The 24,063-nt window shown below is 45.0% G+C and overlaps 2 long non-coding RNA genes across 2 annotated transcripts in view; one reads left to right on the top strand and one right to left on the bottom strand.

Moving 5' to 3' along the window:
- The window catches only part of LOC123598260, a 19,578-nt gene extending 5,287 nt beyond the window's left edge, over positions 1 to 14,291 (top strand). The window contains exon 2 of the long non-coding RNA XR_006712467.1: positions 12,725 to 14,291. This is a non-coding gene — a long non-coding RNA (uncharacterized LOC123598260). The remainder of the gene's footprint in view (positions 1 to 12,724) is intronic.
- Positions 2,347 to 7,514, bottom strand: LOC123598261. The gene is made up of 2 exons (XR_006712468.1): positions 3,841 to 7,514; positions 2,347 to 3,015 (listed from the first exon to the last, which is right to left on the bottom strand). It is a non-coding gene; the product is annotated as an uncharacterized LOC123598261 (long non-coding RNA).
- Positions 14,292 to 24,063: the final 9,772 nt, after the last annotated feature.

A 24,063-nucleotide genomic window follows, 5' to 3' on the forward strand; every position in this document is an offset into this window, starting at 1 on the left:
GGTTAAACCAAAAACAGTTTTGGTTACTGTGTTAATTGATTTATGGAAGCTTTTTATTTCTTTATAAACGAATCTGATATTCTTTTCCCTTGTGGCTTTAGCTTTTGGTATTATGCTTAGAAAGGCCTTTCTACCATGAGGTAACATAACAATATCTCCCTCTATTTTCTGCTAGTACTTTTATTGCTTCAGTTTCTACACTAAATCTTTATTCCATTTGGCATTTTTTTGATACAAGATATGAAATAGGTATCTTCTAATTCATCTACATACTTGGATTTGTTTCTAGTCGTTCCCTTCTATCTCTGTCTTCCATCCAGTGGCACACTATCATATTGTTTTATTTCATTTCTTTTAATCTCGTAGTACGAGTTCACTTGTATTGCTAACACCATACCATACCATTTGAGGATGCATACATAGGTATTAAAAGTAGAGGGACGCTTGGATGGCTCAGTTGCTCAAGCATACGACTTCCGCTCAGGTCTCGAGGTTCATGGGTTCCGGCCCGCATCAGGCTCTGTGCTGACAGCTCAGAGCCTGGAGCCCACTTGGGATTCTGTGTCTCCCTCTCTCTCTGCCCCTCTCCCGCTTGCACACGCTCTCTCTCTTTCTCAAAAATAAATAAGCATTAAACAAACAAGTAGAAAGTAAAGAAAAGCAGTAGTCCCAAAAGTCAAGACAGTGGTCACTTCTGAGAGTGAGGGCAGGGTTGTGAGTTGAGAGGTGCACACAGCTGGCTTCTGGAGTGCCACCAACATTTTACTTTCTGACCTAGGCGAGGTTACACAGGGGCTCACCTTATGATGATTCAAGCCGCACCAATGTTTCACCAATGTTACTTTTTCTGTAAAGAAGATGTCCCACATCAGATAGAACAAGCCAGTTTCTCTGGGGTGTGGCTATTATTCTCCAGCTAACATGTGCTAAAGTTGATAGGGTTTGGATTCTACTAGATAGCTTAGGGAAGGAGAAACATACAACACAATTTCAGCAAATTCTAGTTACTACAAGCATCAGACAGGGGGAAACAGGGCAGTGGCTCGTCCTTGAGAAGTTAGAGCCTTGTGTGGTGTGCACCATTGGATGACTCCTACACCCACGTCCTTGCTGGACACCTCCACTTGGAGTGCCCACTGGCACCCTGAACTCTTGGCCACTAATCCTGGCTCCCCGTCTCCCTCCTAAACTGTTCTGTATCTCACTTGGTGCACTAACTTCTAGCAGTTTCTGGAATTGTGGGAGCCCAGGGAGCCCTCCTTTCCTCCCTTATGGCTTCCACTCCCCACGCTGATTTTCTTTGTGAAAACCACCCGGTTTCCATCTCTGCTTTTGGTCCCCCCCTTTCAACCCTTTGCAGAAGCCTTCTCATGCTGTGGATCTCCACAATGCCACCGCGGTGATCTTTCTCAACTGCAAATGGGTACCTCTCGCCTCCATTTAAAACCTGTTTCTGAACTCCTGGAATGAGAAGTCCCTCCTCTCCTGTCCGCCTGCTGACAAACTCATCCTTGGAAACACAGCATGGGTGTCTTTTCTTCTGGGCCATCTTCGCTTCTCCCAGTGAACTCCTCTCTTCACCCCTCCCCCTCCTGTGTAGCTACCCTGCAGGTCCACCACTGCGGTCTCAGACTGGCTGGTGCTGGGGTTTCTATTGTGTCTTCTGTACTAGCCCAGGTGCTCTGGGGTGGTGGGTGGCTTACTTGCTTTTGGATTGCTGTACCCAGCATGCTGCCTAGCACCTAATAGCAGATGCTCAGCTAATGTCTGTTGATCTGAACATGTGAATAAATCACTGTGGGCTGGTAATCCAGCAGAAAGATGGGATATGCTGTCTTCTCACATAAGCAGGCATCTTGGAGCCCCCGAACAGCTAGTAGCCACTGCATGCCTTTGCCCTGCCCCATCCTTTTGTGCGTTTAAAGGGCAGTCCTCCTCTTCATGCTCTGTCCGCTTCCCATCAGCCACCCTCTCCATGTTAGTGAGCGTATTTCCCCTCCTGTCTGTGTAGTGTCGTGGAAGGGTCACTGACTTTGCAGTGGTAGACCTAGGAACTTCTCCTGGCTCTGCTAGCGGCTAGCTGTGTGGCCTAGGACAAGTCAAATATTTTCCTCTGAGCCCCGGGCTTTTCTTCTGTAAAGTGACAGGTGCAGTGAGTTAGACCACAAGGAGTGGTTTTAGAAGTGCTCAAGGGTCAGGTGGGCAACAGCTGGAACTGGGGCCTCGACCCTGCCTTTAGCCAGAGAAGCTCTGTCTTAGTGTGTTTTACTTACACATCTTGGTAAATATTTCATGTGAACAAAGGCTTCCCTCCGGCAAAACCTGTTCAAAAATCCACAGCTTAGGTGAATTTTCAAATCCTTTTCCTTTGTTTATTATCTCAGGAACTACAAAATCTCCATTTGTTAATAAGAAAAAGGTCTTGCTCTTCTTCTGAAAAGGATTCTTATCTGCTGGGAAGGCTTCTCCTCCTATAGTTGTTGGTTTTTTGTTTCTTTTTTTAATTAAAATTTAATCATAGGTCCAGCTGGTTCTCTGAACTAACCTGACTTGTACAATCCTGGCTTGTTTGTATTTTTATTGTCTTTCTAACCTTTGCTCTCGGTTCATGCTGAGATTTGCTAGCTGATTATAAAACACAGTTCTGCAGTGAGGTCATCTTGGAGATTAGCTTGCTGCTGCAAGAGATCAGAGGCAGGCCCAAACTTGCTTTCTGTGAACTGAGTGGGAAGAGAAGCATGGGGCGTTGGCAAAATTCATTTTAACATTTGCCGTCTAAAAAGCATTTGTTAAAAAAAATCCAAACAATTAGGATACGAACTAAAATTCAGTGCATGTGAGTATAAAGAAAAAAAAAAGCCATTTGTTGTGTAACTAGCACATGCAGGTGAGGAGCCGGGGACAGAGGTGGGGACTAAAAAGCAAGACTCTGCTATGTCTTCTGTTACAGATCAGAAATCTTCCAAGAAATGATCCAGCTAACCCCGAACTGTGAGGTCCGTAAATGTTTGTTTCCTATTGGAAATAAAGAGAACTTGTGAGCCATTCTGACCTGTTGGTATAACCTTCAGAGATAAATTTGGTTCAGACTTGCTCTTTGTCATCTGAATCTGAATTCTTCGCTGTTTTTACATTAATGGTTAAAGCACATTACAAAGTCTGTAATAACTGTTATTTGGTGACTGACTTACTGTCACTTGTTTCTTTAAATGAAGCAAAGTTGCCAAAGCAAGCATGGATTTTTGCCTCCATGCTTTTGCACCTGCTGTCCCTCCTTCTGGACCCTCTCCTGTCCTCACATACCCTCACTTTGGTTATCTGATTCTTTAAGTGTCTGTTGAATGTGTGACATCTTTTGGCCCCTTGTCTGGGTTCTGCACCCCTCTCGTGTCCTCCTAAAACATCCTGTACTAATGCTGGCCGTAGAGAGCACTTTTATCAGGTTCATGATCACGACAGTCTGTAGTACTAACTTATACATAGGATTTACTGGCTACTAATCATAAATACAGTGAATTCACCTAAACATGAATTCACTTAATCCTCTCATAGCTGGGAGGTGAGTACTGTTATCATCACCATTGTATACATGAGGAAACTAAGATACACAGAGGTTAAGGTTTCCCAGGGTCACATAGTTAGCATGTGGGAGAGCTGAGATTCTGATCCAGGCAATCTAGCTGCAGAGTCTGTACTCTTAAGTATGATAAGTCCGATGCCTTTGCAATGCCAGGACAGTCTTGCTCACAGCTAGCTGTATTCCAGAGCCCCGCAATTTCCTTGTACTTAGAAGGCAATAAGGCATACTTGTTGGAAGAGTGGATGAAGCATGACACTCACCTCCAGGAACTTTCCTACATGGTGGCTTGGTCACAGAGAGATCTGTGAGTCGGAGGCTGAGACTTACCTACGGCTGAGGGCCTGAGGAGGAAGGAGAGACTCGTGCTATCTGGGAGCTGGGGGCTGACGGTGGGCTCAACATTCTCCCATGGGGAACTGGGGGCTCAGCCAGACAGTGACAGTCCCTCTCTGGTTGTGTCAGGACATCCTGGAATGCATCTTGTTCTGAATCTTGAACTAGTCACCCAGATGACCTCAATTTAAGAGAAATATTATACGTTTGATTTGCATAAGTCTATTAAAAACAAAAGCAAAATTCTCAGTGCCGAAGAGTGAAGAAATTAAACTTGCAGAACCATCTGAACAGTAGTTTCCAAAGAGCAAAGAAAGAACAACTTAAAAAAAAAAAAAAAGGATTTTGAGTCCAAAGAGCTTGTGTGGAGGAAGCTGTCATGAGCTGCCCCACTTTGCAATACCTGAGGTCCATGGAGGGAAAGGAATGTCAGCAGAGTTTGGCTGAGGAGACCCACTTGGGAAGACACATGCCCTCCTGGCAGCTCTTCCATCCTGAGTGCCCAGGCAAGGCATTTATAAGAGCTGCTGAAGTTAATAGGTGTTTTGACAGCGCTCAAGTAGCCTTTTATACATGCTCAGGTAGCCTTTAATTTCCAGATTAGATACGTTACAGGAGGGAAGTGAGAACATTTGCTGTAGAAAAGTCTGATCTGGGTCTTGCCCCTGCTTCTTGCACATGTAGGACTTCTTCCCAGCACGTGGGGTCCTTGCCTCTTCCCCTTCCCCGGGACCCTGCAAATCCTTCCCCTTTTCCAAACCTTCCCAGATAAATCCACTGCTTACTAATTTCCTAATTTTTGGAAATACTACATCATTTGCAATTTGTAGTGAAATGGTAAAGGCAGTATTATATGATACCCTCCCACACCAAGTTGTGGGGTTTAAGATTATTTCTGCCAATTTCTCGAGCATGCCACTCAACCCCTCAGAGCCGTCATACTAATAACAGTTCCCCGGTATGGGGTTATGAGGATTAACTAAGGAGATACATGGAAAGTGGTTGGCACACTGCCAGGCATACACCATGCCTTCATGGGCCAATTTTGTTTATCAGGGCCCCAGAAGCTTCTCTTTGCCTCTGGATCCTTTCTAGTCCTGGTGGTATCCCAGAAGTGACTCTGGGGTTTGAGGTGGTCTTGTCAACCACCACATTCAGCAGACACAGACACAGGGAAGTTGGGTAGGGACTGAAGCTACTAATCTAGTGTCCATGTCCCTTGGAATGAGGAGGATCCCTTCTGGGCTACAGAATAGAATGTGCTAGAGCTTAATCCCTGGTTTCTTTATTAACCAAGTCAAGGAGAGTTTGGCTGAGGATGTCTTTTTTCGCTCTACTCCATGCCCCATCTTGATCCTTTGGTTTCATTTAAATAAAGAAACTGAGACCAACCCAAACAGCAAAAAAAGATTTATTGGCCCAGAGCTGGCAGAGACAGCTCTTTGTCCAGGGGCCACTCATTATCATGCATTCCCAAGGTGTTTCTAACTTCCTGGTTCTTACCCCCTCACAGGGATTTTTCATGAGATTCAAAAGTAAGTATTCTAAAGGTTCCCCTATGAGCAAAAGCTCACTGGGAGAGAGGCATCCCAGGCTCAAAGTCAGTAACTTGAATTGGGCCGCCTGATCTCAGGGCTGTACTGCTAGGACAGAAAGAAACCGCAGATCCGAGCTGTGGGGATTCCTGGGTTTGGGTCTGCCGCTGTGGTCAGGAGTGGGACAGTCTTTGCCTGGAGATTTTCATTTTCACAACTCTGAGTTCTCCGTTGTTTAATCAAAAGTAGCTGAAACTATGGGGCGGTAAGTGAGGTGGCATGACGAGACCTGAATTCTGGGCTGTGGGATCAGGATTTGGTTCTGACCATGATTAATGGGGAAATTATTTTAAAAACATAAGCCCCATTGCTCTGTGCCAGACATTTCCAGGCTGTTAACAGTTGCTAGCGTTTGCTAAGCACTTAGCGCTAAAAAGGCCCTGTGCTGGATGTTTGTCAGGTGTTTCATTTAATCCTCATAACAACCCTTCAAGGGAGGCCTCCAGTATGAGCATTATATCCCCACTCTACAGATTTGAAACAGACGCAGAGAGGCTGGTAACTGGTCCAAAGTGAAATAATTAGGAAGTGGCAGAATTGGGACTTGAACTCACATGTGATCAATATCCAAGCTAGTGTGCATTTGGTAGAATTCAGGAAAAATAGCAGCAAATTCTCTCCTTTTCCCCCAGTTCAGTGAAATCGGTGGGAATAGATGTGCTCCCCTCTTCCTTATAATGTGGTCCACAGTCTCCCAACCCTAGTGCCTTGGACAGGGGGCGTGGATTTACCTCCAGCATTGTCTCAGGGAGGGAGGCTCAGGCTGGTGACATAGCCCAGCACCATGGGTCTGGTAATTGCCCGGTCTGGGTAGAAATAAGGTCCAAGCACAACTTGTACTGTGGGGAATGTGGTGTGAGGAGGTGTCCTTCCTGTCCTTCCTCTTGAAGGAAAGGTGCCAGTTCAGTCTAGATTTGTTTGTTTGTCAAAAGTACCAACTGCAAGGCCTTGGTGGGAATTTTGCCCTGTAACCCAGACTGTAAATGCCCACTGTAGGGGGGTTTGTTTTAGGGAGGAGGAATTGAGTTGGGCCATATCCAGGGCTGAGGTCAAGGTTGAGTGGGGCCCAAATGATGTGCTTTTCAGATCGCTCAGCTTCTCTCCTGCCTCTCCTCCCAGGATTTTAGCAAGGACCTGACCCAGCCCTTTACTTCCTAGGCCTGGGACAGACAGGCCAGAGAAGTGAAGGGATCTGCCCAAAGTCACAGTGCTTTGGGTTGGCGTCAGAGCCGGAACTCTAGTCCCTTGGTATGCCTTTTTCTGCCCTGCTGGGCTCTTTGTTCCTGGTAAATTGACACAGTGAGAACTTCATGAGGAAAGTCTATATGCCATTACTTCTGTTGGTATGTAACTCTCTTTTTGTGTTGAAGTTTCTCTTCCAGGAAGAGACACTTTAGTAAGGGCAGTTAACTGTTGGGGTTTTCCCACCATCTTTCCCCTCAGGAACTCTGAGGAGGTCATGGTGAGCCAGCAAGAACACAGTGGTGCCTGACCTGAAGGTTCCTGACTGGCTAGGCCAGGCCAGCAAGTTACTCATTCAGCAAATGTTTATGGAGCCTAGGGCCCAAACTGGAGGTCACTGTGGTAATACTATCACCCTGGCCAGGACAACAGCTACCAGGCGGGTGGGAGCTATGGGCATGTAATCAGGCAACCATTCTACAGAGTGGTAATGTTTCGGAGATGACCCAGGCTGTTCCAGGAGCAGAGCTGATGGTTTCTCACTCAGTGGGGGACCCTGGCAGGACTCTGAGGTAACAGTGCAGCTGGGGATAGAAGAAGGAATGAAGGGGCAGGCAAGGGGTTCCAGGTGAGAGAGGTGACAGTGTGGGGACAGCACGTAGTTTATTGCCTGGAGCAAGAGCTGGAAGAGGGGAGAGATAGGCTGGAGAGGAAGTCAGGGGCCAGGCCTTGTGAATCTTGATGAAGACGTTGGACATTTTCCCGAGAGCAGCAGGGCGTGAGACCTCGATTCCATCTCTTGCTTGCAGCTTAAGTGGGTGTGAGAGAAGCCCTTTGAGCCCACAAAAGAAGGTGTTTTTTCAAAAGAGAAAAAGGGGCAGAAAAAGTCCTGGCCTCTATGCCAGGGATTATAACTAACTCTGGCACTCCATGCTGGCCATCAAACCAGCTTTTGCCCTTGGACGTGGTTCAGTTCCAGACCTGGGGCTAGAGAATCTCTCGTGCATCTTACCCCTCTGTGCTTTCTTCCCTGCCACAGGCTGCAATGTACACTTGATGACGTGATTGTGGGCTCATGCTGTCTGTCACCAGCACACTTGCAATCTCTGAAAGCCAGATGCTACATCTGGTGCCTTTTTGTTTGTTTGTTTGTTTTTCTAAATGGGACTGTCTTCTTGTATGTTACTGTTATGAAAGTAATATATGTTCCTTACAACAAAAAATTAAACATCACAGAAGTGTATATAATCGAAAGTGAAATTTCCTGCCTCCTTTTATAATCCCATTTCCCTAAGAAAATCATCCTTCCAGACAAAGGAACGCATATACATGTATGCCTAGCCATTTTCTATTGCAGGATCCCACGTAAAAACAGGTTCCCTGGTCCCTTAAAACGTCCTTCAGTTCTTTTTGGAAGTCCCCAGAAGGGTGTCTCCCCTGAGTCCATAACCCTGTTGGTTGTCCCCCCACATAGCAACTTCTGTGTCCCCTCTCCCATGCTTCTAGTGTATCTGCTGCTCACAGAAGCTTGAAGAAACTCACAGAAGCCAAACACCAAAGTCCAGGTCATGGGTGCCATGTCTTCAAAGCTTCCTGTCCTTGGCTGGCAGAGTTGAGACAGTGAGTTTCAGGCAGGTATGGGGAAAAGGTCATCTGTTCACCATGTGCTGACCACCCTTTGTCATTGGGGGCCCAAGGCTGCTCTGCTTAGACCCTGAGACTTGATGCAGCTCTTCTGAATGGTCCCATCAATTTCTGCTGCTAGGAGCCTAAAATTCAGTCTGGGAATCAAGTGGGAGGGGAGATGCTCTTCTTGTTTTATTGCTCCTTTCCCTTTTTTTTTTGGCCCTGTCCACCCTCACAAAGAAAAATCTCTTCCTTCTTGTCCTTTGTCTTCAAAGGGTTTACATTAATTTGTAGAAGCTCTTTATATGTTATCAGTATCATGTATTATTTACCTTTACATATTATCACTTTTAATCTAAACTGAAAATATTTCTATCAGTTTAGCTTTGACATTGTTAGTCTTGTCCTTTGTCCTTAAGAGATTCAAAGTTTATTTAGTCTAATCTACGTAATTTTTCATTTATTGCCTCTATGTTAAGGACTCTTCTACTGCAAGATTACAATAATATTCTTTTCTAGTAATGTAGGAGTTGTATATTTAAGTTAAACACTTGAACCTGTCTGGAATTTGTTCTTGTGAATGTTGTGTGGTAAGTGGAGTTTCTTTAAAATTCCCCAAATGTTGGCTGTAGAAGCTAAAAGCTAAGAGAAGAGATAGACCAAGAGACTCAGCTGGCTCTTGGATGCTCTCTCTATGTGGGAGAAACTTGTTTGCTGAAAACATAGAGGATTGTGCTCTTGGCCACTTTGCAGTTCCATCTGTTTCCTGCTGAGAATGACTCTCAAACTTTGTGTCTTTAGAGCCAGTCTTTTCCAGGTGATGTTATTCCAGGCTTCAGAAGGTTGGATGAATTCAGGGCTGTGTTTTGTTGCATATGAGGTAAGCTGAAGAATCGCTGTAGATAAACTGAGGACTGACTTTCAGAGGAGGCCAGGGCTATCCTGTCCACAGCATCCAAACCTACCCTGGTGGGGTGGGCAAGTAACCACAAGTTCTGAGCTGCCCTGAGACCCTAAGATCCTCAATGACTCTTGGCTAACTTCATCAACGTTGGTAACTCTCTGTACCTGGCACTTGTTGGGACCTCAAAAATATTCATTTGTTGGATTATCAGATAGCCATTAGGAAGAAAGTATGGATGCCAAAGAAGATGATGGCCAAAATAGGAGAACTTTCACAGCAGTTCGGTATAGGGGAGATGACATCCCTCCATCATATATTCAGCAAATATTAGTTGAGTGCCTACTATGTGCCAGACACTTTCCTAGGAGCATAAGTGTGTCGTTTTTTATCAAAAACCAATTCTCCAATACCAGCTGGGTGTCCAGCAATTCAACTCAATTATCACACTAACTGTTGGAAGTTAGCAGAGACCCCAGAGGTTAAGAGCACAGTCCCATAAGACTGCCCCGCTTTAGATGCCAAGTACAAATGGGGTCCCCAGGGTACCAGTATTTCTACCCAGCTGACTACAAAACTGGGGCTTCCCATGATCCTCTTACCCCCTCAGTTTTGATAATTTGCTAGAACAATACTCAGAACTCAGGAACACATACTTACGATCACATTTTATTGTAAAGAATATAAATGGACCTGGGGCACATGGGTGGCTCAATTGGTTAAGCATCCAACTTCAGCTCAGGTCATGATCTCATGGTTTGTGGGTTTGAGCCCCACATCGGGTTCTCTGCTGTCAGCTCAGAGCTTGGAGCCTGCTTCGGATTCTGTGTCTCCCTCTCTCTCTGCCCCTCCCCTGCTTACAGTCTATCTCTCTCTTTCTCAAAAATAAATAAACATTAAAAAAATGTTTTAAAGAATATAAATGGAACAGATGAAGAGGTACATAAGACGAGGTCCAGAAAGGTCTCCAGTGCAGGAGTTTTTGTCCTGGTGGAGTAGTGGTACCCAACGCTCCCAGTATGTGATTATGGTTATCAAATTTGAAGCTCCCAAACCCTGTTATTTACAATTTTTATATGGGGTTTCTTTATATAGGCATGGCTGAAGAAATCATTGGCAATTGGTGATTGAACTCAACTTTCAGCCCTTCCCCCTCCCACCCCCAGATCTAATCACATGGTTGCTTCCTCTGAAGCTATGTAGGGGGCCCACTACTAGTCACCTCATTAGCATAGATTTAGCCAAGGTCAGAAAGAAGTATGCTATGAATAAAAATACCTTCATCATCCTAAGGAAGAATAAAATTATATGAAATGAAATTAAATGAGATAACCATGAAACCATTGAAGAGATAACCATTAAATGAAATAGAATAAGGTACTGTCATTGATTAAGTCATCCAGGAGACATTGAGGATCTTAGGGTCTCAGAGCTGCTCAGAACTCATGGTTACTTGCCCACCTCACCAGGGTAGGGATGACATTGCGGGCAGGAGAGTCCTGGACCCCTCTGAAACTCAGTCTCCATGGTCTACAGTGATTCTTCAGCTTGCCCCTATATGCAACAAACACAGCCCTGAACACCTCCCTCCAAACCCATGGGTGTTAAGAGAGACAGGCTTAGGTTCAAATCTTGCTGTGTCTCTCATTAGTTCTATAGCTTGGTAGATAATTCAATCTCCCAGTTTGGGTGGCCTTATCTTAAAAGCAGGGGTAAAAATAACTACTTCGCAGGGTTATTTTGAAAGCTTCTAGCTCATAATGAGAACTTGACAAATGTTAGTGTTCCTCATTCCTATTATGTCTCTTCAGCCTACTCTGTTTGCTATGGGTGGGGGGTAGTTAAGGAGTCACAGCCTTTGTCACACAATTATTACAGCTTGAGGCATTTGGGGTTTATTTGAAAATGGGAAGGACTCTGCCCAACCTGTCTGATATCCAGTCTCTGAGAGGAAACAGCCAGGGGCACATAAAGCCTTTTGTATGGCTGTTAAGATGAAGGGCAGCACAGCTGTTTGTGTGCATGTTTCAGGAGTAAATATTAATCTACTGAAACTCACTTTTGTCATTGGGTGTCTGAAAACCTGTCCTGTGCTTCTGAGTAGTGTCCCTGAGCTGAAGGCATTTGGGAAGGGTAGAAGTGTGGCAGTGGACCCCCCTAACCTTTGGTTCTGGCCTTATTGGCACTGGTTTAAATATGCTAGGGGACACCCTAGACCAGTAGGACACATATGACCAATATGTAGAGTTTTTCGTTGTAATTTTTGTTTACACCAGCTGGAAATTCTTGACTATAAGATCGAGAAACAATTGTGTCTTCTGGATAAAAGGAGCAAACCTAGGTATCATAGGTGTGATGTGATAGAAAGTGTAGCAGAAGGAATATGAAAATTGGGGCAGACAGATCTGGGTGAGTCCCAACTCTGCGACTTACCAGTTATATGATCTTGAGTCTCTCCCTGAGCCCCAGGTTAATCCTCTTAATAAAAGTTGGGATAATAATATCTAGAATTAAATTACATAGAATGAATATCGTGTATGTGAAAGTATCTTACATATATGTCCTTATTTTTGACAAAATAGTTATAAGATGACAAGAACATATCATTTTGAAGACTACTTAAAGGTTTATTTTAATTAAAATAAACCAATTCCTGAATCCTAAATCTTAAAGTTCTCTCAAGATTTCAGATATCTTTATTCCATATCACAATGGGTGGTGACAGTGCCCACCAGTTAGGTGAATTACAAACTCACCAGGCATCATGGACAGCAAAGAGACCATCATCATTGGATTGTCCTGACCTCTTGGCCTCTGTACCAAGACATAGTGTACTTGATTGGGTCTTACTAGGGCCAACCACTCAACTCCTCATATTAATGAACTGTAATGACATTATTGCTTTAGTTCTTTAGAGTAGAATAGTATCTTTGATAGCCATTTCTTCAAGCTTGAATCATGGTATTGAAAGCTGATTACAAATGCTTGACTCTCTATAAACTCACTGTTAATGATAAATATTTTGTATATTTATTTGAGAGAGAGAAAGAGAAATTGTGCATGAAGGGGAGGGACAGAGAGAGAGGAGAGAGAGAATCTCGAGCAGACTCTACACTGTCAGCAGCAGAGCCTGATGTGGGGCTTTATCTCATGAACTGTGAGATCATGACCTGAGCCCAAATCAAGAGTCAGACGCTCAACCAACTGAGCCACCCAGGTGCCCCATGATAAAGATTTTTGGTACCTATATTGAAACTTATCTTTTGATTAATTATATGAGGTTGATGTTTCTTAGATTTTTTAGGTATCGACTACACACTCACAAATGTCATTAGATCACATACAAATGATTTTTTAAATGTTTATGGCCTGGAAACTGACAGACAAGTTGACACAGAAAAGCCAAAATATTTGAGTTAGGTACCTTGTAGCTGCTTTAAATGGAATCATCTCCTACTGGCTGTTTAAAGCAGTTGAAAGTGATTATTTTTCCATTTTCTTCTCTAGATCCTCAGTGGTGTTCCACCAGAGTGTCAATGAGGCTTAGTCACAGCAAATGCCAGTCAGGATTCATCCAGTGGTGGGGCAATCCTGCTAAGTGTAAGCCAAAAAAAAGAAAAATCTAGGGAGTGTTCAAGAAACACATGTCTTGGTCTAGAAGCTGGTGACTGGGTGGCTGCAGGGCTGAGCTCTTAGCATGTTGGCTCAGTGGCTGAACATGGACCCAGACAGAGGCCTCATGGTTGTTTCAAGCATGCTCATTTGAGTGGCCACTCATTGGCGTAGGGAATCAGAAAAAAGAAGCCTGAAACATATGGTTCTTGCCCTCTGAGATGGCAGAATATGAAATGAAATGTTACAGACGATGGCATCGTGCAATCCTGGGGGAGACGCAGCTTTGCCGTGGAAGAGGCACGGAAGATGCGACCAGGGCTGGGCTCTGAGGGTTCATCCTGGGATGCACGTGGGTGGTGAGCACCAGGGTAATGTGAACATTACCTAACCTTCCATGCTGTCAGGCAGTGTCAGTTGGCTTGGGTTTTTTTACCAGGCAGAATCACCAGATAATGAGAAGGCATTTTTCTGCAGAAATCCTGCTCAGTTGGTTAGGCAGCTCCAAGGGGGTGAGTGGGCAGGCTCTTGGTTGGAATGTCATTGTCATATTTATCAATGCATTAATCACCACTGGCTGTAGGAAACTAGGCTACAAGCAGGGTGAGTTCCATTCTCTGAAATGATAGAGTTGGCATTTCAGGTAAGTAGCTGACATGGCCTGCACCCAAATTCCCCCTGGGCTTTTGTTAACCAAACGAGCACATGTTCTGTCCTGTCCAAAGCTCCTGTGGCCCTGACTAGACTGGACATGGATCTACCCCAGGCTCCAGCCCCCAGCACAGCCTGTATTCTCTAGAATCCAGAGGTCCATCAGTGGACCTAGGGCCCCAAAGCTTTTGTATTTTCGCAGCAAGCACTGGTTGCCCTGGGTTTGGGGCTACAAATGTCGCAAGGAAAACAGTCCAGGAGTACTCAGGCATGACCCTCCCAGTGGCCTCTTTTCTCAGGAGTCTGTCTCTTTCAGAGCCTACTCTGAGCTCTACACCCCATGGGTAGCAGAAGGTTACTGGGGGATTATCAAAGGATTAGGGAGCTTTGCTGAGTGAGCATGGATGGGGTACTTTCTGCCAGAGTGACTTTTCTGAAACAGATCTGATCACACCACCCCTCTATGGCTCTACATCTCCTACAGCTGTATTTAGACAAGTGTTATCCAATCATCCTCTTCAACAAACTCATCCAGCAAAGGGAGTGCTTATAAAAATGCAGATTCCTGGGTCCACTCCCTGACCTGCTAAATCTGAATTTCTGTGTGCAGCATTCGGGAACCACAGTTAGAACAAACTCCCCCATGGATATCTCCTGTTACAGGATAAAATCCAAACTGCAGAGCCTGGAGTACAAGACCCACCAGGATGTAGATCTGTCTCTATCTTCTCTCCCCCTGGAAGCACCTGCTCACCCTGTACTCCCAGCTTCTAGCCAGACTGATGCACTGCACAGAGTTAGGGTCTCTCACCCCCACCCCCCGTTGCTCCCACTGCTTAGAACATGCTCCCTCCCATTCCCCTGCCTCCTTCCCTTTGTTTTCTTTTCTCCTTTTAATAATGTACTCAGCCATGTCTCCTTTGGGTTAAGCATGCTTCTTCCACTTACCTCTTAGCGGTGCTTATGCTGACTCATAATCATTTGGGTACTCATATTTCTCCCCATTGGACTATGAGTTCCACAGGAATGGGGGCCATGTCTTGTCCCTGGTTTCCCAGTGTGTACTATGCTTCCTGGCCCTTAGTAGAGGCTCTGAAACAGTTGCAAATGAATCAAGTTCTCAAGTTAGAGGCACCAGAGACTTGGGTCTACTGGGTTTAGTACATCTTCTTAACAGAACTCCAATGGCAGCAGTGGTATTTATTTTAAATTCTCTTAAGGACAACAAAGGGATTAATACAGAAGCAGCTCAGGCAGTAAGATTAACCATGCACACTTTAGTAGCCATGATTAGGCATACTATATGCAACAAAGTACAAATGGAAGTACAATCACAAGTCCCACTGTTGTCCTGTCCAAACTGTGCAAAACCATGCTCAACAGGCCCGTGGTAGGACTGGTAGGCCACTGGGGTCGTTGGTTGGGGGTAGGCTATAGTGGGGGGTCAGGGAACCCAGAAGCTGAAACTAAGATAGAGGTCCTACCCCAGGACTTTCGAGGAGAAAGGAGTGACGGTCTGGGTCAGCATTGGCGGGCACACCAAGGGTTGGCGCTCCTAAGATCAAGTAGCATTGCCAAGTCCTGAAGGCAGCAACTGTGGAAGGGGCCACAAACACCACCATCAGCAAGAGTCCGGAACCAGACAAAAACTGGGCCAAGAACTATGAAGAGTTTGGAAAAGGTAGAGCTAGCACTACCTTCCATGAGCTCCGGGGACAGCGTGGCAAGCCCGTGCGGTGAGGTTTTACGATGAAGGCCTTGTTTTGGGCAGTCCACTGAAGACTAGCTGTGGGCCCTGTGTGTGTTTGTGGGAACATGACACCTGCGGGAGGGTGGGCATCTGGGCCTGGTGTCGAGAAACCAACCCCTTGATGACAATCTTAACCTCCCCCCTCCCCTTTTAAATAAGCAACAAAATTTTATTTCTCACGGTTCTGGAGGCTGGAAGTTTAAGAGCAGGGTGCCAGCATGGTGGAGTTCTGATGAGGTCCCTCTTCTGGGTTGCAGACTGCTGACTTCCCTTGTGTCCCCACATGGCTGAAAGCAGAGAGAGGAAGCAAGCCTTCTCCCTTCTTGGACTCTGCTCCAGACCATGGCTTTTGTGGTTTTAGAAGAGGCCACCATCCCTCTTTCTGCTCTGGCCAACCATAACTCTTCTTTATCTGTCGCCCACATGAAGGCAGATCACGGAATAGGAGGCCTATGTGTTTTCACGTTTAGAACATTCTCAACACTCCTAAAGCTGCGAGACGCAGGCTCTGGAACTTCCACTGCCGGCTTTACCTCTGCCTGCCTTTTGCAACCGCAGCCTGACAGGAGGCTCTTGTCCAGCCTCTCCTCGCTCGTGGAGTCTGTACCCAGAGCCCCAGGACATGTCACAGCTCCAGAGTGTTTAGTCCAAGTGTCTCACCACCTCTGCTGCTTTAGCTTTCTTAAATCCTTTTGTCTCTTCTAGTTTGGCCTGATATCTGCCATTCTTTTCACCTCATCACAGAACCTCATGAAACAATGTTTGTTCATCGGATTTCCCATGGAATGATGCTGTTGGGGAGTGTCGTGAGGAAATACTGTCCCCGTGTCCCCCAAAGTCTGTTCCAGCCTGATGCTCCCTGCTCAGTTCTGTGCACGACCTCAGCTACCCGGTCTCTCTGCACACAGTTACGGCACTGTTTCAGATCTCTTCTCCACCTATCCTCCTGCCCAATCCCTAGCTTTGCGTCTCATTAGTGTTTTAAGAACTGCAAAACCTATCCCCTTCCTCTCTTCTTTCCTTCCTTTCAGCTCTTTGTTGGTAATTATAGAAATACTATGCTTTCTGAGAAGAGGGTCTGGCAAGCATATACATGCAGTTTTGGCCTTTGCTTGATACCCATCTGTTTCTCTGCTTTTTTTTTCCTTTAAAAATTTTTTAAAAATTTTTATTTATTTTTGAGAGAGAGAGAAAGAAAGAGCGAGCAGGTGAGGGACAGAGAGAGAGGGAGACACAGAATCCAAAGCATGCTCCAGGCTCTTAGCTGTCAGCACAGAGCCTGATGCGGGGTTGAAACCCACGAACCTGCAAGATCATGACCTGAGCCAAAGCCAAATGCTTAACTGACCGAACCACCCAGGCGCCTCTCTCTGCTCTTCTTTTTAATTAAAAGACTGGAAGGTGTGAGCGTTGGCTGAAGACCGATGGGGGCCATTAAGACTTGAGCCTAATTCTGGCTCCGACATGGAGTCTCCTTCTGGCCTTGGGCAAGTTCCTTAAATCTTTTTATTGTCTCTAATGAAGAGTCCAGGCTGTTTCTCAGAGACAGGCTGAAAATTGTTGAAAATGCTAATTATTGAAAATATCTTCATAGCTACATCCGTTGGCAAATTCCACACTCCTTTTTGCAAGGTCCAGGGTCAGATACCCTAGTTTCCTTCTGCCTTAGCGCCTTCAGATAGCTGGCCTATTTTTTTTTTTTTTATAGAACATCAAAAATAGGCATTCATTATTTGGAGTTATTAAAAATAAAAACACACTCCTGAGCAAATGGGGTAGAATGTAGTTATCAAAGCCAAGGTCTGTTGCTAATAAAAGTGTGTGTGTGTGTGTGTGTGTGTGCGCGCGCGCGTGCACCCCTGCTGTGGGCCATGTCTATGTTATGTAACAACTGATCTTTGATCCCTGAGTGTTATCTGGTGAGTAGCCAGTTGGAATTGGGATTCACATGGCTTGGGAGCTGCTAGTAGCCTTGCTCGGAACCGGATAATTTTATGGAGATTCAATCCTGCTTGATAAACACTCTCTCTCCCTGGTCTATCCAACACCAGCCCAGCTGGTTTTTGGGTCCAGTGATGTTGCTTACTGCGTCTTCCTAGAGAAAGAGTTCCCAATGATTAGTGTGGAGCCGGCTGCTGAGCTGGCAGCCGGCCCCAGACTTGCAGGAAGTGTTCTGGGTTCTCCTGAGGACATTTGTACATCTAAGCAGGGGTTTCCAGGCTTGCTCTGTTGAGAAGCTTTAACACCCTACACAGCTGCCTGAGTTTCTTCGGAGGGAGTGTGTATGCTTCCCCACGTGGGATGGGGAGCCCAGTTTACTTCCCTTCAAGGCAAGCTCCTTGTTAGCTGACCCAGGGCCCGTTGTTGCCAGTGCACAGGGCCTAGGGGCCTGTTACAACATTGGCTTCTTGGCTTCAGTCTAGGATGGCTCGTTTTTGGTTGTTGGGTGAGTCAAAAATGATATTTCTATCACATCACTTAAGTCAACCAATCTAGGCTGCTGTAAGCAAGATGCAAACGATTTTGGGCCACCTCATAGTCTAGGAGGTGTGTGCTGCATTGTTGGGCAGCTCTGCCCCCTCCCATCCCCTGCTCCCCACCCTCCCTCCCTACTCAGGAACCCATAGTCCTTCTATCTTGTAGCTCTGCCATCCCAAGTCCTTGAGGTCATTTCCATGGTTGAAGCTGGGTTACCACAAAACCAAGTCCAGATATTAGATTGGAGAAGAGAGCAGGGAAGTGCACTCCGGTTCCAATGATGCACATTATCACTTCCACTTCATTCTGCCAGAGTGAACTCAGTGACAACACTACCCCTTGCTACAAGTGTAAGGAACGCGGTCCCTACCTGGGCAACCACACACCGAGCCATTACTCTGTTATTGTGGAAGAAGAAGACAGACACTATATTGCATTGTAATAAATCTTAGCCATGACTACAACTATATGCAAGTCCTCCTAGCCATTCTCTGAACGTAGGGGTGGCCTTGGGGACAACCATCATATGCTCCCACCAGTAGTGAGAGTTCCCACAACCCTGTGACTTTGCCCCAGGTTTGATAGCTTTTATGGACTGAATGTTTGTGGCCCCTGAAATTCATGTATTGAAATCTAGTCTCCAATGTGATGGTATTAGGAGGTGGGGGTCTTTGGGAAGTAATTAGGTCATGAGGGTAGAGCCCTTATCCATGGGCTGAGTGCCTTTATAAGAGGCTAGAAAGCTAGATTGCTCTCCTTCTGCATGTGAGGATACAACAAAAATCAGCAATGTGCAACCCAGAAAAGGGCTCTCACCAGAGCCTGACCATGTTGGTGCCCTGACTTCCAGCCTCTAGAACTATGACAGGTACATCTCTGTTGGTCATAAGCCACCCAGTCTATGGTACTTATAGCAGCCCAAGCTGACTTAAGACAGTATTATTTGACTTTCTAATTTTTGCCAACTTGATAGATGTTAAGTAGTATCCTATTATTTGGATTTCCATTTCCTTGATTACTAGTGAGACTGAGCATCTTTTCATCTGTTTAGTGACAATATGAGTTTCCTCTTCTGTGAAGTGCCTATGTATATTCCTTGCTCATTGTTCTCTAGGGCTGTTTGTCTTATCTTTTTGAATCTTAATAGTTCTTTATATCTGGATACTAGGGGGGAGGAGAATGATTAAAAACAGGGAGATAAGAAAATGAAGGCCTTTTTAGGGGTTTGGTTTGGTATATATATGTATATATATACATATATAATGGGGACTGACAAGGATTAAAACTGGAAGGGTAAATTGGGGACAAATGAAAGGCTATTAATGCCAAGTTGAGGGTTTTGTACCTTATTCTGAGATTTATGAGAATCACTGGAAACTTGAGTAGGTGCATGATCTTTTTGGGAAGACTTCTCTATTCCCTCCTACTTCCTGCTTGTCAGGATTGAGTGGGCTTCCTCTGGGCTCCTATAGGTCATTCATTTATATTCTCTCTCTCTCTCTCCTTCTCTTTTCCTCTTCCTTCTATCTCAGTCTGTTCAGACTGCTACAATAGAATACTGTAGCCTGGGTAGCTTATTAACAGCAGAAATTTCTTTCTCACAGTTTTGGAGGCTAGAAGTCTAAGATCAAGATGCTGGAAGATTGGGCATCTGATGAAGATCCACTTCCTGATTCACAGATGGCTGTTTTTTCCCTGTAACTGTGTATGACAGAATGGCTGGGGAGCTCTCTAGGATGGGACTAATCCCATTCACAAGGGTTCTACCTTCATGACCTAAGGACCCCCTAAAGGCCCCACCACCTCCAAGTACCAGCACATTGGGGGTTAGATTTCACCATATGAATTTTGAGGGGACATAAACATTTGGTCTATAGCACTCTCTTCCTACTGCATTGACCTGATCTGTTTCTGGGACAGCTTCCCAACCAGAGTGATGTTAGAGCTTTATTCTTGTTTCATCGTAATTAGCACAGTGCCTATTTCAAAACAGCTGCTTAGTAATGATTACCGAACAGAATTCAAGAGCTTAATTTTGGGAAGCAGAGTATGGTATCGATGGATGGGAGAAAAGACAGATCAGCCCAGTTAGAAGCTGGAACATCACCCAGGCAAAAAGCAGTAAAGGTAGTGGAGAAAGGGAAATGATAAAAGCAAAATAAGAGGGACAGCTGAGAATGACCTAGTGATGCTGGAAGCTGGAAGGAGGAGGAGGAGATCAAGGAGGAGGGTGACTCTGAGATGTTGAGCCTTAGGGGGAGAAGAGTTCAGAATCTCAGAGACGGATGATAATTAAAAATTTTAAAAACGTACAAAGTTGCTTATAATGGCTTAGCATTCTGTAAATTTCAAGGCTTATGTCTTTATAGTGGTAAATACCACTGGTTACTCCAAAAAAGGGAAACTCTGTCCAAATAGAGGACTAAAAATAAATGCAGACTTCCTAGTTCTTCCCTGACATTTTTGCCCAAGAGCCCATATTTAAACATTAATCAATCTACTGACTGTGCTACTTTGTTTCTATAGAGCTTCTTGGTTAGCTGAGGGAAGGAACATGGATATTTGGAGCTGGGCCCTTAGACGCTGCTTTAGGCCAAGAATTGACGCTTACACCCATAAGATATCCTGTTGCATGAGACCTGGTGGATGTGAAGCAGGCAAAAAGCCAAGCTCGGTGACACCTTCTGTAGGCTGGTTGCTGTCGGTTGTTATTGATAAGGATCATCTTCTGTTTTGGAGCCATGAATCAAGATTGGAGATCTAAAACGATAGCTTCTGAGCTTGAAAATCATCCTCATTCTCCATCCTAAGAATTATCCTTGCTCATTTGGAGTGAAAGTCCCCACTGTATAACGGGAAAGGCAACAAGTGGTTTGGGAGTCCCTAAAAGGCACCCGGAGCTGCTTTTGCTGTCCCTCTAATACTTAACTCTGCTTACTCACTGGAACAGGGTGGGCACAGTATGGCCTGTGAGCCAAATCCAGCCTCACCCATTCCATTAAATACTGTCCACAGCTGCTTCCGTGCTACAGTGGCCAAATTGAGTGTTTCAACTGGAGACTGTCTGACCTGCAAAGCTGAAAATGTTTGATATTTTTCGGAAAGTGGGCTGACCCCTGTGTGAGGATGTTAACACCATGAAGACAGAGGCTATGTCTTCTTTTCTGCTTAATAACCAGAAAAATGGAACACTGGAATTTTTTCTGTTCCTCTTCTTCTGCCTTCAGTTTCTTTCCTCTTCTCTCTTACTCCTTTGCTTCTCTGGCAGCAGTCAGTATCGTTCAAGACCAAAGAGATTGCCAAGCTATGGTGGAAAACGAAACTAGCAGCACTGCCACACCGCGTGCCAGAATGCTGTCTGACCAGGTGCTACCCGTGCTGTGCTTTGTAGATGAAATGTGCTTCCTGAAACTCACCATGACCGAAGACTATGGGATTTGGTAATAGTAAGCTGTGGTTCCTTATTAAAGTTACGAATGTACAAGATCAAGAGGATGACTAGTTTAGGCCAAGTCCCACAAGACATATACATCTGAACCTTAATATCAGGCACCTGCCCAGAAAGCTGAGTGTATCATGGTGAGCTTTGGGAAAGGCTCTGAGGAGAGCATCTTTTGGGAGTTCTCATGTAATATATGTCTCAATTCTTCAAGAATATAAATTAAGTTATGACCCAGCAATAGCACTGCTAGGAATTTACCCAAGGGATACAGGAGTACTGAGGCATAGGGGTACTTGTACCCCGATGTTTATAGCAGCACTCTCAACAATAGCCAAATTATGGAAAGAGCCTAAATGTCCATCAACTGATGAATGGATAAAGAAATTGTGGTTTATATACACAATGGAGTACTACGTGGCAATGAGAAAGAATGAAATATGGCCCTTTGTAGCAACGTGGACGGAACTGGAGAGTGTGATGCTAAGTGAAGTAAACCATACAGAGAAAGACAGATACCGTATCTTTTCACTCTTATGTGGATCCTGAGAAACTTAACAGAAACCCATGGGGGAGGGGAATAAAAAAAAAAAAAGAGGTTAGAGTGGGAGAAAGCCAAAGCATAAGAGACTCTTAAAAACTGAGAACAAACTGAGGGTTGATGGGGGGGGGGGGGTGGGAGGGAGGGGAGGGCGGGTGATGGGTATTGAGGAGGGCACCTTTTGGGATAAGCACTGGGTGCTGTATGGAAACCAATTTGACAATAAATTTCACATATTGAAAAAAAAAGAGTATAAATTAAGCTAGCAAACTGCTCCATAATGACCTTCATGATGATAGAAGTTCAAATTCTTACTTCTTGGTTTCCACGGAGCTCCATGTTGGACTACGTTGATGCAGAGCCAGCTGCCCCATGGCTCACCTCCCTCTCCTGCTTTCCCAAGGGGCCTCACGTGCCACGTGTAGACGTGAGTCTGCATGATTGAAGACCACCTTTAATCCAGGAAAGAGGCCCACGCAGGCCCTACAAGCAGACTTTAGAACATTTGGGAAGGGAATTCCAGAGTTTTGGGCCTGATGCCTCCTTGGACACGGGCGTGAAATAACTGGAGGAAGACCAGAGTGGGACCCGCAGGGAAGGCTGCATGGCCAGCCAAGTAATTTAATCTTTTTGGGAAATGGTTTCCTTTTCCAATAAAATGGTGCAAAACAAAACAGTTCGTTAAGGCCTTAGTTTTTGAACACTGAGGTATTTTGTAGTTCTACAAGGCTGTTCTATGAATCTGAAACTTCTAGCACCTAAGCTTTTCTTAACTTGACAACCACCTTGGACAATATGTGGTAGCAATTCTGCCCTGTGAACATCAGGAGTCACAAATGATTAATCTTGGGATCTGCTTGAGGCACTGAATTATCACATTGAGGAAACCAAGCCCCACATAGCTTGGGCTTAGTGGTCTAAGTCTTTCTGGTGCTTGAAACAGCTGTCCCACCAAGGTCATGCTGCCGTATTTCTAGGGATAATCTTCCTTTCTCCATAAACTTTGCAGGACTGGTGTTACAGAACTGCGTCCTTGTTGGCCCCGGGGCAAGTACCCAGGGTGTCACAGGGTATCTTTCTTCCAAGCCCAAAGCTTGTTGTCTGCCTCACTTTCCCTTTACTGTCTCTTTAGGAGAGCCATAATAGCAGGCAAAAGTAAAGTTTTCTAGGAGTTTTGTTTTGTTTTGTTTTACTCAGAGTAAAAGATTCTTTTTTGATTCTCCATTATTCCAAAATCTTCAGCTCCCCCAGAGAACTGGAACCTGAGAAGATCTGGCAACAAGTCACATTCCTGGAATATCTCCTGAGTGGTCTTTTTTCTGAACTGACTCTCCATTTTCTCTACCTCTTCTTTGTAAATCTTATTAAATCAGATTGGGAGACCTTTTAATAGAGTAATATGTTCTCAGGATATTTGAGCCACGCTTCCAACAGGAATACTCTTTAAACCCAAACGAAGCGTCAACATGCCTCTTCCTCCTGGATTTTTTTCCCCCTGCGTGTGTTTTGTAATTGGTATTTTTAAAAAAAGTATGGCATCCCTGTCGGTCTACCTGCACTTTGCTGCTGTCTTTAGCTTTCAGAGGTATCATTTTCTTGGATGTATTTCTTTTCTGCATATCTTTCCTTGCTGGGTTTTTATAATGTTTAGTTTGGCAAGTAATTATTGAGTGTTTTTTTGTGTGTCAGGAGCCAGGGAAAACGACAGAAAAGACAGACATTTCCAGTGGAGAGCTCAGGTGTAGTTGAGACGGGCAGCTAAACTGAGCTTCCCTCCCCCAGACAGGGTGGGATTTCCTCCCATATCTGACTCTTCCCAGTCCTGGACTCCTTCCCCAAACCATCACGACCCAGCACAAATGAGTGATTATGCTCCTCTCCCCACACCTTAGTCTCCTTTGTGATATGGTAGTTGCTGACTTAGATGACAAAACCAGACAGAATGCAAGGGCATGTGGTAAGTATCAACAGCATGCTCTGGGCTTTCCCAAACTATTTTAATTCTAGTTAAAATGGTTTTATGGTTTGGGTCATTGGTAGATTTAAAAAAAAAGTCAAAACCAGATTAAGCTATGAGGCTACCAGAGTGGTTTTGTAAATCTGTAGTTTCCTGATAAACATCTATAATGGGTAAAGCGGTGGGCCAGTAACTGTGCAGGATTTAAAGCTGTGTAAGCCCTCTGCTTTCTGCCTCTGGGGAAGCATAGGAGTCTCGCCGAGGGGAAAAAGGTCACCGCCTCATGTTCACTTTCTTCCACTTGCCCTTCTCGGGAAGAGCTACTAAATCTCAGCATCTCTCTCCTGCTTTCCTCCCTCACCCCAGGACTTTGGATTACACTGAGTGTTATGTGTGTGGAGCAGCCCTGCTTCAGAAA

This window comes from Leopardus geoffroyi, chromosome C1 (assembly GCF_018350155.1).
Source record: "Leopardus geoffroyi isolate Oge1 chromosome C1, O.geoffroyi_Oge1_pat1.0, whole genome shotgun sequence".
NCBI classification, from domain to species: domain Eukaryota; kingdom Metazoa; phylum Chordata; class Mammalia; order Carnivora; family Felidae; genus Leopardus; species Leopardus geoffroyi.